General features: G+C 49.4%; 1 protein-coding gene across 8 annotated transcripts in view; it reads right to left on the bottom strand.

Moving 5' to 3' along the window:
* Window positions 1-4465: 4465 nt before the first annotated feature.
* AHDC1 (AT-hook DNA binding motif containing 1) overlaps window positions 4466-14974 on the bottom strand; it is a 66587-nt gene continuing 56078 nt past the window's right edge. For all 8 annotated transcript variants that reach the window (XM_081308971.1, XM_081308968.1, XM_081308973.1 and 5 more), the window contains one exon: window positions 4466-5073. The gene's annotated coding sequence lies outside the window, so the exon portion shown is untranslated. The remainder of the gene's footprint in view (window positions 5074-14974) is intronic.

Genomic DNA, 14974 nt, shown 5'->3' with positions numbered 1-14974 from the left:
AGTACAGTGAAGCAAAGCTCTGACTCCTGAACCAGACTGTTTGCATCCTGCCCCTCCACACACTGGGGAATTGAACCTAGGGGTGATCTACCACTGAGCTACATCCCCAGCTTTTTTTTTAAAATTCCATTTTGATTTTAAGACAGGATCTCCCTAAGTTGCTGAAATTGGCCTCAAATTTGCCATTTTCTTGTCTCAGCTTCCCAAGTAGCTGAGATTAGAGACGTGCTACGAACCTGGTAACATTGTTTAATTTGAACTCTGGTGTCACCATTTACTTACTGAGTGATTTTTGCAAATTACCTCTTTCCACTTGACTTTCCTGTCTGTAAAATGGGGAAAATGGGGATAGTAATCATTCCAATGAAGCCTCATGGCATTCATTGTTCCAGACACCAAATTAATGAATTAGTAAACATATAAAGTGTTTAGAACACTTGGCATGTAGTAAGTGCTATATTGTTTTGGTATGTATGAGATGCTAGAGATCAAGCCCAGGACCTGAAGCATTCTAAGAACATTCAGTGTCACTGAGTAACATTCCTGGCTTGGCTCTAAAAATTTTTATTATAGAATGGATTAATTTTTTTGGTTTTATAAGTAGAATTTTTTTTTCTTTTTTCTCCCTGGTGCTGGGTATTGAGTCCAGGGCCCTGTACCTGCAAAGCATGAGCTTCTCCCCAGTTCCAAGCCGAAGTTTTTTTCTTTAAATTGTTATGAAAAAGCAGAGATGTGAAATCAATCTTTGGGCTCACCTACTTCTGCTATTTCCCATGTGACTGTAGACTATCACTCTAGGGACAAGTCACTTATTCCATGTCTCTGAACTTGTCTGCTCATCTGTAAATAATAGGAATCTTTCTCTACCTCAAGAATTATTTTGAGAGTGCTTGCCTTGCATGTACAAGGCCCTGGGTTCAATCCCCAGCACCACCAAATAAAAAAATTATTTTGAAAAGTAAGTACTTAATGGAAATATTTAATAAATGGTGGCAAAACCCAAATATCTTGGAGACACATAGTCTTTTTTTCCCTACTACTGGGGATTGAACCCAGGGCTTCACACATACTAAGCAAGTACTCTACTATTGCGCTCAAACCCCAGTCCTTTTTATTTTTAAAATTTATTTGATTTTATATTTTTTGTTACTAGGGATTGAATCCAGAGACATTAACCACTGAACTACATCCCCAGATCTTTTTATTTATTTTTCATTTTAAGACAGGGCCTCGGGCTGGGGATGTGGCTCAAGCGGTAGCGCACTCGCCTGGCATGTGTGCGGCCCGGGTTCGATTCTCAGCACCACATACCAAAGATGTTGTGTCCACCGAGAACTAAAAAATAAATATTAAAAATTCTCTCTCTCTCTCCTCTCTCACTCTATCTTAAAAAAAAAAAAAAAAAAAAAAAGACAGGGCCTCACTTAGTTGCTTAGGACCTTGCTAAGTTGCTGAGGCTGGCTTTCAACTTGAGATTCTCCTGCCTCAGCCTCCTGCTGGGCTTTATTTTTTTTTAAAATTTTGAGACAGTCTTGATAAATTGTTCATGATGGCCTTGAGCTTGTCATCTTCCTGCCTCAGATTCCCAAGTAGCTGGGATTCCAGGCATGCCCACTGTACCTGGTTGCCACGTCTTGATACATTCTGGGATTGTGTGGCATTCCGGCTGTGGTAGGGCCCCCACCTCTAAAGAAAACAAATCAGGGCTGGGGATGTGGCTCAAGCGGTAGCGCGCTCGCCTGGCATGCGTGCGGCCCGGGTTCGATCCTCAGCACCACATACCAACAAAGATGTTGTGTCCGCCGAGAACTAAAAAATAAATATTAAAAATTCTCTCATTCTCTCTCTCTCTCTCTCATTCTCTCTCTCTCTCTCTCTCTCTCTCTAAAAAAAAAAAAAAAAAAAAAAAGAAAACAAATCAAAATAAGCCACCCTATCCCTGCTTCACCCACATGGTAAGGTCTTTGCTACCCTTTCCTCAGGGACCTCAGGGCCTAAGAGCACAAAGAATCTTACATCCCAAATGCTAGATCTTTGGCCCTGGAAGGTCTCTGGAGTCTGATCTCCAACATACATCTTATCCCTCCTCACCCTTTACTAAGCATTAGTCCCTAGACTGAGACCATCTCTGCCCCAATCTCCCTTTCTCCCTCTGACCTTTCTCTTCTTTTCTTTTTTTTTTTAAATTTTATTTATTTACTTATTTTTTTAGTTCTCAGCAGACACAACATCTTTGTTTGTATGTGGTGCTGAGCATCGAACCCGGGCCGCACGCATGCCAGGCGAGCGCGCTACCGCTTGAGCCACATCCCCAGCCCCTCTCTTCTTTTCTTACGGAGCCCCAGGCCTCCCTGTCTGATTCTCTTCTTGTGGTGAACATGTCCTTCGAGTTAAGGAGTACCCTTGCTATGATCCCTTCTAAACTCCCAAGTCCTTCACGGGTCTCCCTTCCTTACTCCAATTCCTGAGCTCCTGCCCCATGACCCTTCACTACCCTTCATCCCCTTTTGAGGCCCATCTTGTGTGGAGCCCCAATCCCTTCCACTGAATAACCCCACTGCCCTCCTCTGAGCCCTCAGTCAGACACCAGGTCTCACCTTCTCAGGGAACCCTGATTCTCTTAGAAGCCAACTCTGCCCAGCCTGCCCTACCTGGCCGGCTGCCGTGTCTTCTGCTAACTCATCAGCTTCTGAACACACTCATCTTTTCATTGCAGGTGATTCTTAGGGCTGTAAACAGGCTTTTCTTAGGTTGGCCTAGCCAACCACACCCCCCACTGGATTCTCTGATGCCCCCACCTGCTCCTCCCAGCCTTCTTCCAACCCCAGAGTGACCTTTCCTAAGCTCTTTCCCCTCCCTGAACACATGCAGTATCTACTCCAAACAGACTTAACTAGGCTTCTACCTTCTGCCACCCTCTTTCACACCTCTGGGCCTTTTCACATGCTCTTTCCTCCTCCAGGAATTCTCTAATTTTTCTGCTTATACTCTAGGTGGGGCCTTTAAAATCTTCCTCCTCTGGGAAGTCTCCCAGGGTCTTACAGTTTCCTGCCCCAATTTCCAGCTGCACAGGGGACAGTCGGCTTGAATGTGATGGTCTCTCCCTTTGCACACAGGAGGGTAGGACAATGTCTTCATCTTGGCAGGTCCATGAGCCTTTATATTTAGCACAGAGGCTGCGTTTTTCAGGACCTGTGACCGAGTCCTCCAGCCTCTTCCAGACAGGGATATCCAGAAAGTGGGGTGTGTTTATCCCTCAGACCAAGGGCTCAGCCAACTCTCTCCAAGGCCTAGGACTTGTTGGTTGGGTCAGGGAGGGCAGGCCACCTCTTGTTGTCTCCCTGAGCTTCACTGAGGGGGGACAAGAAGCCACACTCAGCAGAACTTTAACAAAATGGGTCATGAGAAAAACTCTTTAAGACCAAGAGGCCAAAGAGGGTTTCAATAGGAAGAGAATAGTCCAGAGCTCCCTGGTATCAGGGAGTGGGAAATGGCTTAGCCCTTCTAGGCCCAGCAGAAACAGGCCCACAGTTGGGAGTTCTCTTTTTTTCATAGCTTACCAAAGCTGCAAGGAAACACAGACTTGGTATTTGGGGTTCAGTGGGAAAAGAAAAGAGGAAGGTAGGGAAACACTGGAGTGACTGGCCTGCTCATAGTTTTGTGTTTTGCACAGCAGATGTGGGTGAGCTGGGATAAAATGAAGGGCTTGAAGGCAGAGGAGACCTAAGACTTGGGGTGAAAGGGAGATACACAAACAGGGCACACTGCAGTCCTAGGGGAAGGGGTCTTGCAAGGTTTCTTGGATTTGGAATGAGGGAACTGTGGGGCCTAAAGGCCAGGAAGACATGTGATAAATAAAGGGTCTAGGGGCAGAGCCTGGGGACTAGGATGGAATAGGGAATGCTGAAGGAGGAGAGATCCAAGACCCATATCGGGGCTCTTTAGGGAGTGGAATCCAGATTTGAGGACATAAAAGAGGATCCAGAAAAAGAGCAATCTGGGAGTTGGGATACAACAGAGGGTCTTAGAATCAGGGAAGTTCAAGGACCAAAGTGAAATGAAGACCAAGAGGCAGAATCCTTGAACCTGGGGCAGACTGCATAGACCAGGGGCCAAGAAGTCCTAGGAAGCAGAATAGAGAGCTCAGAGGCAGGAGGAGGGCCTAGGGCAGGAGTGGAATGGGAGAGCTAAAGGCAAACAGGGGAGATCCAGGGCCTGGGGTGGGATGTGAGGGCCCAGGTGCAAAAATGACCCAAGTCTCAGGCAGAAGGGAGAACTCGGAGGTAGAGAACATATGTAGGTGGGTCAGCTCTCAGCTCCTCTGGGGAATCAGTGGCTGGTGACAAATTCCAGCTGTGTCCCTTCCACTCCATCCACCCTCACGCACCCCTTCACCCCTTTTCACAAGACACAAGGTTAGTTTTTTTTTTTTTTTTGCTTTTTTTCATTTCTTTTTAATACAAACTTGGATCTTTGGGTGTGTCCTGCCAACAGAAAACAACAACAACAACAGAAGAGAAAACCCAAAAGAGTGAAAAATAAGAAAGAAAGGAAAAAAAAAAGAAAAAAAAAAAAAAAAAGCTCCCGCAAGAGGTTCTTCACCCTCCCCCCCACCATGCGAATTTGCACACCACGGGACCACAGCAGGTTTACAGAATGCAATATACAATCCACGATTTATAATAAAACAGTATATACAATAAATAGGATATTGTTCATTTTTGTCAAACGACCTGTAGATAAATTTCTCAGTGCATACTTGCAGGGGCTCTGGACACCTGGAGGCCCCGCTCGCAACCTCTTGCACACGCTCGCTCTCTCGCTCTTTTTTTTTTTTTGTCTTTTTCTAAAACTGTGTTTGTTTTTTAAGTTTTGTACATTTTTAAAAAGTATTTACAATTGCTGGTTTTGTGCAGAAAGGGCTCACCTTCGGCTTCTGCGTGGAGAGATGGGTTGGGGGTGGGGGAGGGGGGCTGTAGGGGGTACAGGGAGGCGGGGAGGCAGAGGGGCAGGTGCTCCTGGCAGAGGACGATGTGGATGCTGGGAGGGGTCTTGGCGTTGGTTTTCTGAAAGCTGCAAAAAATACAAGAGGCAGAAGTCAGTGGCAGACACAGACCATGAACTCTGAGACCTGGGAGGCTAAGAGGGAGACTACTTGATTCTTATTTATTTTTGGGTTCTGGGGACTGAACCCAGGCCTGCACTACCACTGAGCTATATCCCCAGCCCTTTTTATTTTTTGAGACAGCATGTAAATTGTGAAGGCTGGCCTCAAACTTGTGATCCTTCCACTTCAGCCTTCTGAGTTGCTGGGATTATAGGCATGTGCCACTAAGCCTGGAGGGACCACTCAATTCTTTTTATTGGTACTGGGGATTGAACTCAGGGGCACTCAACCACTGAGCCACATCCCCAGCCCAATTTTGTATTTTCTTAGAGACAGGGTCTCAAGTGAGTTGCTTAGTACCTCGCCATTGCTGAGGCTGGCTTTGAACTCGAGATCCTCCTGTCTCAGCTTCCCGAGCTGCTGGGATTACAGGCAGGACCACTGAATTCTTAACAAGATTGTAGAAGAAGTTAACGCCATTATTCCTTATCCTAGAGACTTCAAACCAGCCCCCCCCCCCCACTGCTTTTGGCCTTCTTTGAGCTCAGTTTCCTCATCTCTAAAACAGAAATGCCCAAGCCCTTTACCAAGAGGTGAAGGATGTGCTGCATAAAAAGCTGGAGTACCAAGCAGTAGAGCTTGGGCTCTGGAGTTACACCAGCTGAGTTCAAATGCTAGCACCATCATTTAATAGTCCTAGTACCTTGGGTAAGATGTTGAACTCCTTTGCTTTTTTTTTTTTTTTGTCTCTGCTGGATATCAAACCCAGGGTCTCCCATGTTTTAAGTACATCCCCAGCCCAAGACAGTGAATTTCTGTGAGCCTCAGTTTAGTCATCAGTACAGAGGGGATACTAGAGCTACCCAAGAGGTTTATTAGCAGGATTCAGTGGTTTTAGGTCAGAGGAAACCTAGTATACAAGTGTATAATAAATTGAACTAATTACTCCTTGTTATTATTTTCCTGGAGCTAGCTGAGCTCTCCAAACCTCTGTTTCCTAATATCACAATGAGTTTGTTTAGCCATTCCTCCAACCTAGGCTGGAGAAAGACATAGGAAGAGGGCCTTCACCTAGCACAGGTATGAACAGGTGCTTCAATTTCTTGTAAATGCACCCCTTCCCAGCCCCGTGCATGCCATTCTGTTCCTTAGAGGTGAGTTGTCTGCACAAAGGGATCAAAACTGCCCAACATGATACCCTCTGTGTTTGGTGGAACACTGCCTTTCTGAAGTTCAGAAACCCCCAAGTTCTCAGTCCCCAGAACCGCCAGACACTAGAAGATGAGCATACCCCCTTTTCCCAGATACTCCTAGTCATGTTTGTGGGGCCCCAACTTCCTTAACCAGACCCACAGCCTGTCTAGACTCACTGAATTCACAGTTCTGCTGGGGTGAGTGACAAGTGGCCAGGATAGGGCTAGGCTCCATCATTACAGCTCCAGCCATTAGCCTGCCAGCCTCATAGAGCCCTGAAACTCCCACCCTCAGTGACTATTTCCTCCAGAATTGAGGGCGGGCTGGGGGTGCTAAAACTGCCTCCTAAGCCTCCTCTGTGAGCCACCCATCCTCCCCCACGCCTGCCTGCAGGAGCCAGGCAGCGACAGAAACCTCGCCTCCCTTGTACTTTCTTGGCTTCCTTTTCCAACAGGGCTGCATTGACATTCTGCTCAGCCTCAGCTGCTGTCTGCTGGGCAGTCAGCCCCGAGGACGACTTTTGTCCTGAGATTGGACTTGCCAGGACTCCCCCGAGGGCCAGAGGGACCAGGTGGGCTCCTGCAGAGGGGGGGGGCAGCACCCCATCCTGGTGATCAGGCCATGTACCAAGTGGAGGTGTGGGAGGGCAAAGGGCCACAGGCTGTGAAGCCAGCAGGTCTGCAGTGAAGGAAGGACAGGGCATTCACAGGGGCAAGCAGTGTGCATGCTAGGGGGACAGCTGTATGACAACTGGAGTGTTAGGCAGAAGAGCGCTCTTGGGGCTGGTAGGGTGCCATGGGGTTGGATGTCAGCTCTCCACAGTTAGGGTGATAAGCAGGACCAATTGCAGAGATTAGGGGACTGAACTATGGCATCTGGGTACCACAATCAGCAGAGAGCTAAGGATCTCCATCTAGAGGCTGGCCTTACTGCAGTTGAAGGACAGTTGCCAAGCTGAAGAATCTCTGTGGGTGACAAGTGAGGGGAGATTGAGGGTGGGCTGCTCTAAACCATTCAGCACACTCATGGTGACAAACTCCAACAATGCCCACTCCCTATAAGGGCCCAGGGCAGGCTGGGAGTCTCTGCACAAATCCCTGGCCCCCCTGCCCCCACCAGCCCTTAGCCACTGCCAGTGACCCTCTCCAAGCCAGGTCTCCATGGTGATCTCAGCCCAGCAGGCGGCTCCTGCCAGAACCTTCCCGTGGCCAGGCAGCAGGAGGCTTTCTCACCCTCTGCTAAGCCGCCCAGCTCAGCTCACCTACCTCCTCCCACCGCCCTCCCAGCTTTCAGGACTTGGCCAGCCAGAGACTCTGGCAGAATGTGGGAAGGGGGTGGGGAGGGAATCAAAGCCCAGGGGCTCTTGGTGGGGGATGAAGGGAGAATGCTGTGGCTGTGTGGAACCCAGACCTCACCAGGCTCAACTCTCCACAAAACAGAACCAAATGCTAAGGTGCCAGGCAGCCCAGCGCTGGGCATGAGACAAAGCAGAGACCAAGACAGCTCTGGCTCTGGCCTCTGAGAGGCTCATGGAGCAGGGGGAGCAAAGCAGAGCCCAAACCAGGCCATCCTCATGCAGGGAGACGGGAAGTCCTAGGGAGCTCAGGAAGAAAGGGGGGTCTAGCCCCAATTTGGCAGGAGGGACTGGGCTCTTAACCCACTGCTGAGCACAGTGCCCAGCACATGCTGGGGTCACGATTGTGAGTGGACTGAATGACAGAGTGATGACTGATCTAAGGCTGGTCAGCATGTCAACGTCCAGCTCAGCTCTTGTACACCTCCAGGACGCCTCCTTAGACCACCCCGTTACCATAGCTACCAGCGCACTTGTCATTCCCTACTCTGCTCCTCCAGGGCAGAGGCCTGTGTGTGGTAGCTCTGTACCCTCAATGCCAGCATGCACCTGGCCCCAGGACACCAACTACTGTTAGTAAGACTTAACCTTTTAGTGCCTCCATAAGGAACCTCAGAGCCATGTTCCACTGCATTCTCATGCTCCAGCAGTTTTAGCATCTGAGGTGCCAGGGTATTAAGTGGTTTCTGCCTGGCAGTGGGGGTGGGCATAGGTGGCACTGAAGGGCATCTGAGCATAGATTCAAAGTGCTGCAGAGGACATATAAAATCAGGTTGTTCTGAGAAAGCTGCTCTCCCCACACAACCAGCACACATTTGTGCATTCATTTAAGCAAATAGCAAACATGTATTCACACCCACTAACTGCCAGGGTCTGAGTGAAAATCTAACCTCCATTCTGGTCTCTAACCTCCAAAAGGAAATCTCAGTGTTAAGACAATACAGCAGAAGGCAATAAGAGTGCATGAGAATTGAGACTGATCTGCTGTGTGACCTAGGGCAAGGCTCTTTCCTCTCTGGGCTTCAGTTTCTAGTCTGTAAAATAAGGGCATCAAACAGGTGATGGATGGAATTTTTAGGCACCAAGATGGTGCCAAAGACAAAGAGTCGAGGCAAACTGCAGCTGCCCAGAGGTTGACCCACTTCTCCAGCACTTTCAGGCTACCAGGCCTGTGAGACACATAAATGTAGAGAGGATACTGCTTGAAGCAGAAATACCAATGAAGTAGGGTGGGTCTGGAGTCCACTGAAGTGTCACAAGTGCCAGTCACTCTGCTTCCCCTACTGCTGGACAGAGATCTAAAATATTTGCTCATGGGACCAGATGGGTTCATATTCAGTCACCCACCCACCTTATGTGATCATGTGTGTGCCTCTCATCTCCCAGAGCCTCCCGTTCCTTACCCATCCTGAGAGGAGGGGTTGCTCACACCCCGTGCCACACTCAGTCTTTCCCCCATCCCAGGTGGAGATGTCCTATATAAAGACAGGGGTCACCAGTGATGTGTGCTGGACATGCAAGTGAGGCAGGGGCCCACGAAAGACAAGTACAGAGCACCTGAGGATGTCCAAGGGCCTGCCCGGTTCCACCTTACATTGCTTCAATGACCAGGTGGACTCAGGTGATTCCCTAACCCTGGGGGAGTGGGTGAGCTTGGAGACCTCTTAAAACCCATCAATGGCTTGATGTTTGGGAGCAGTTCCTGGTGACAGTGGGGAACTGTGCCCCACTATCACACACCTATGTGTGCCACACCTATGCCCCAGAGCTCAGTCTTTCCTCTTACAGCTCTCCCATTTCGAAATGCTTTTTATTGGCTCAAGTTCATGCACACTCACACACACACCTGAAACGTCCCAGGCATGACGAGACACTGGTCTGAGGAAAGGACGTTGCACAGAGATGAGTAACCGGCCTACAGGAGTTATGGTATGGTGAGGACATTCCCAGAAGGGCTGTCATGGATGCATAAAGGGCGTGAGATTGATTGTGCCTGGGAAGGATTCTGGAATGCTTCTTGGAGGAGGTGAAACCATAGGAACTGACAGGTGGGAGACCACAGTGGGCAATCCAGGCCAGGGGACTGCAAAGACACAGGGCATGTTAGGAAAAACCCTTCAGATATCCCCCCGTCCTGAGTAGATATTCTCAGGCTAGAAAGGAAGGCCGCATGAGGGAGGCCAGGGCTGAAAAAGAGGCAGGGGCTAAAAGAGGCAGGATACCCTGAAAGAAGGCTTGAATCCCTTGAATACCATGCTAGGAAGCTGGAAAGTGAAGGATACAATCAAAAGGTGTGAAGCGGTGGAGTTGCAGGAGCAGATGTGCTTTAATCAATTCATCCAATAAATATTTTAGGGGCTCCCGACACCATGCATCTAGGAATGCTGAAGAACAAGCACTTTGGAAGCCATAATGGGGAGAATGGACTCCCCACTCATCCAGTGGGGGTGGGGTGGGTCAGAAGCCCAGATGGCAGAGGTGGGGCTCCAGCCTCTGAAGTCTCCAATTTGTCAAGACCCATTTCTTGCCTCCAAGAAGCTCTTGCTGTCTGCCCTGCTCACACAGTTCAGGAGGGTGATCCCTGGTGAAGTTCTGGGAGCGCTCTAGTCCCTCCCCTGCAAAATGATGCCCATGCCCAGGTGGAGATTTTTTTTTTTTTCTTAAATGGTGCTGGGGATTGAACCCAGGGCTTTGTGTATGCTAGCCAAGTGCTCTAACTCCGAGTTACATTTCCAGCCCTTTTTACTTATTTTGAGGGGTACTTGGGATTGAACTCAGGAGCACTCAACTACTGAGCCATATCCCTAGCCCTATTTTGTATTTTATTTAGGGACAGAGTCTCACTGACTTGCTTAGTGGCTTGCTTTTGCCGAGTCTGGCTTTGAACTAGTGATCTTCCTACTTCAGACTCCTGAGCTGCTAGGATTATAGGCATGTACCACCATGCCTGGCCCTTTATTTTTTGATAGGGTCTTGCTAAGTTGCTGAGGCTGGCCTCTACCTTGTGACCTTCCTGTCTCAGCTTCCTGAGTTGCAGAGATTACAAGCATGTGCTACAATGCCTGGCTGCCCTGTAGGCCTTTAATAAATCTGTTTATAGGCTGCAAGCCCCATGAGGGCAGGGCTCTGCCAGTCTCATTCAGCAGCACCCTCCAAGTCAGATGCAATGCTTGGCTCAGAGTGGGTTGTTAGTTGGTGCATGCTGAACACAGATTTGACCTACGCCCCCTGCCTTCCAGCACAAACACAGGACACTATGGCAGCAAAGGTTATGATGACAAAGGCAAAACTGTGTGTGTGTGTGGGGGGGAATCATGCTGTATTACAAAGTTACAAGGAAGTTTCAGATTATTTGTGTTGGGAGAGAGGCCTGGTGTGGATAACTGTGTGGACAGGATTCCTAGCTGACCCGGATCATTTTTAAGTCTGGTCTCCACTCCTCTGGGGTAGCATTTACCTTGATGCTGTGTACCCTCTCTTCCCAGGAGGACTAGGTACAGTCGCTAAGGCAAAGAATCAGGTGGTATTTCAAAAAACCCCCTCCAAAGGCCCCAAACCCATGCCAGAAAACAATACCCTTTGTAGGAGGGAAGCAGGTGCTGGAGACGGGCTCTGTGGGCCTGAGGGTCAGAGGTACGGGATCCACGCAGACTGGGTCAGAGGCCCCAGAAGTCAGTCTGTGGGGAGGTATTTATCCCCCCATCTCCCACCCACTGAGTTCGTGCTTACTGTGTGCCAGGACTGGGTGAAGTGATGTGACTCACCAGGTCACGGAGCTGGTAAGGGATGGAACCTTCCTGTGAACACAGTGGGCTCCCAGCACTGCCCTCCAGTTTCAGGGATCTGCTCTGGGATGTGGGGGGCTGAGATGAGTGTAAGAGGGTATGTTCTCGAAGAGATATTTCCAGGAAACAAGAGCTCAAAACAAGAAGGCTGGCCTAAATGCACGGCTGGAGAGGCAAGAGATAGGATCGGAGGAAGGATGGCCTCAGAGAGCAGCAGGGAGTGGGGGGTGGGAAGGGAAGAGCTGGAGCCCAGAAGAGGCAGGGCAGGACTGGCTGAGCCCTGTCGTGAGGCTTCTTGCTCAGAGCCAGAGGCAAGATCAAGTGACCTCTCGAGGTTTCAAGACACGAGAAACAAAACCCAGAGCAGCCGGGGCCTGGCCCAGGCCTGGGCATGCCTGCTGACCCCGGCTGGATGGTGGCCTTGGAAACTGTCTCCTGCTCCAGTCAGGCCCCAGCTGGTGTAACCTTGGAGGACCTGTGACATTTCTCTTGGCCTCAGTTCCAGGCCTGAAAGGGAGTAGGGAGGGGAGAGGGCCTTGGGATTCCTGAACACCTTGGAGGCCCTTCCTTTGCTGCCACCAGTCCCCAGTGTCTGGCAGGGCCGATCTTCAGCTCGCAGGGTCCCAATGTGGAGCCAGTCTGTCTGGCTCTGTTTTCTATCTAGGGGGCCAAAGAAGATGTTTGCACAGGCCCACGGCCCCCCTCCCTTGACCCACTCCAGCTCTGTCCTGTCAGCCACAGCTCTCAGCCAAGTCGTGCCCCACATTCCCCACTCTCTCCTCTGACCTTTCATCTTCTAACTCACACTGGGATGTGACCTCCCTTTGCGCAGTTTTCACTGCCTAGATTGCCCTTCCCTGTCTCCAAATCCTGCCCATCTTTCAAGGTCGAGCTCAAGTGCAGTTTCTTCCATAGGACTTCAAAATCCATTTAAAATATCAGACCCAGAAAGCAGAATAGGGTTCCTCCAGTCTGGCCCACCCTTTATCAGATGGGGAAGCAGGGACGTGGCACAGAAATGGGCAGGCACAGGGCTCAGTCCCCAGGCTCTGGAGGGGAAGTAGTATGCTTTGAATTTGGCTCTACCACACACTAACCATGGAGCCCTTGGGCAAGGATCCTGCTGTACCTATTCCTGCACTCTCTGATGGGGACAGGGAGCACTTCTAAGCTACTGTGAAGGATCCACAGGATGACGTTACACAAAGGGCCCAAAACAGATGTGTCTCTTCTCACCAAGTGAGCAGAGGAATACCCTCTGACCTAATACTGAGCTGCTTGGTCACACTCTTCATCCCTCCCTGCACCTGGGCACCTGCCACTTCCTACCAGGTGTTCTAAGGTTCTTCATGTTTTTTTTTTTTTTGTGGTGATGTTGGGGATTGAATCCCGGGCCTTGTGTGAGGCAAGCACTCTACCAAATGTGCTGTATCTCCAGCCCCAGCCTTTGTGAATGTACTTATTTTTGCTTGCTGGCATGGCTGCTGAACCCAAGGATGGGGCCATGTCTGCTTTGTCTCCCCAGCGCATGGCACTGAATGAGCATGGAGGGGCTCAAGATGCACAGCTAAGGGGAATGACTGCTTCCCCAGTGCCAGTGTCAAAACTGCTCACTGCCTGTTGGTGAGTGAGTGTGTCATTGTCTTCTCAGCTTAGGCTTTCTGTTGACAATGTGACTCCATCTATTAATTCTCCTTCCTCACCACTCTGGTCCTATATCCCAAACCCTTCCTCATTCTCATCATGACTTTAACTGGCAATGGAGAGCTGCCCTCGATGGGGGAGCCTGTGCACCATCTTTAATAAGGGAGACCAGCCAGGAACAGTGGTGCATGCTTGTAATCCCAGCAGCTTGGGAGGCTAAGACAAGAGGATGGAGAGTTCAAAGCCATCCTCAGCAATTTAGCAAGGTCCTAAGCAACTTAGTGAGTCCTTATCTTTAAATAAAATATAAAAAGGGCCAGGGATGGGGATGTGGCTTAGTGGTTAAGTGCCCCTGGGTTCAATCCCCAGTACCAAAAAAAAAAAAAAAAAAAAAAAAAAAAAGAGAGAGAGAGAGAGACAGACAGACACCACCCTGAGCCAGCAGACCTGGCCCTGCCTGCCTCGTCTCCCTGTTCAGCTTCATTTGTCTTCCCCTTGGTTCCTCAGAGCTGAGCCTCTTCCTCCTCCAGGCTGTACACACTGCTGTTTCCTCTGTCCAGAATGCTCTCCATCTAGCTGTCTAACCCCCCCATCCTTTCATGAAGCAGCTATAAGATAGGGTCAGCCTGTGACAGGCTGTCACAGCCCACAGCTTTCCTTCTCTTGCACAGTCCTTCCCACCACTTGAACTATCCAGTGCTCAGTGTCATCCCGCTTAATGTCTTTCCCTCTAAACTGGAAGCATCCTGAGGACCAGGTGCTTCATCTGTGGTGTTCAGTGTGCTGTCCCAATGCCTGGCTGCATAGATGTCTCAAGAACAACTGCATGCATCAGTTTGAGGACAGAGCGGGGCCAGAATGTGGAGCTGGATGGCATCCCAGTTCCTCCTGTGTTCAGGCCTCACTGGGTGGTTCCATTATGTATTTCACTAAGCTGTGGCCTGCCCAAATCCCCACCCGCTCATTTTCCCACCCAGAGCCTGGGAGAAACAGTTTTTGGATTATTTCACATTTCTGGATTATCCATGAGACATCTCCCCTCCAGTGAGAAGGATCAAGAGTCTGACATTTTAAACCCTAAGCAGCTTCTCCCTGGTCTGCTTCAGATCTGCAGCTCTGTTGCTTGCAATGAGACGCATGGGGAATGGAAGGCCATTTTAATCTTGGCCTGGCTTCATAAGGAAAGAAAGTATGTTGCCAAAAAAGGGAGGAAAAAAAAAAAAGTTTGGTCTATTGTGTCTGCCATGTAGAGCTACAAGAACCTAAGAGATTATTAAAGTCAACTTCCTTCAACAGATGGGGAAACAGAGGCCAGAGAAGGGCAAAAGCTTGGACAAGGCCCTGGAGGGAGCTCATAGCCAATCTGAGATTTGTTCTCCCTCAGGACTCCTGGCTCCTATGTGTTGCCCTACACTACCCTCAGGCACCAGGGCAGCTGGGGTCTAACAGAGAAGGTGTAGTAAGTTTCCGCTGACATTACTTCAGGACCCTGAGTCACCCTGGCCTTGAATCACTTCTCCAGAGGAGGGATAGGTTTTTCCAGTAGCCCTGTTAGTGCACCTCCAAGAAGAGAAACAAACTCCCAGGAGGCTTTGGGGCAGCAGAGGTAAAGATCAAGGGTCTCAGACACCACTCAGTCCATCCCACTGCCAATTACCACATCTTGACCAATTCTGTGACAGATCTGTTGTCCCAAAGTAGGACCAGTGTGGTTATATTCTGGAACAGGTTGCTCTTCAAGAAAATGATTCCTTTAACCTTAACTATTCCCTTTGATCATTTTGGGGGTATTTTTGTGTCTTTTCTTTCTTAGAAACATCAGATCTAAATCTCAGGATACTTGACCCTTGGAGAAATACTTGGCTGAAGAAAAGGGACTAACTTTTCTAG

This window comes from Spermophilus citellus (assembly GCF_964194105.1).
Source record: "Spermophilus citellus genome assembly, chromosome: 9".
Lineage (NCBI taxonomy): Eukaryota > Metazoa > Chordata > Mammalia > Rodentia > Sciuridae > Spermophilus > Spermophilus citellus.
Note: the sequence above shows the minus strand (reverse complement) of the source record. Positions and strands in the feature narration are given on the sequence as shown.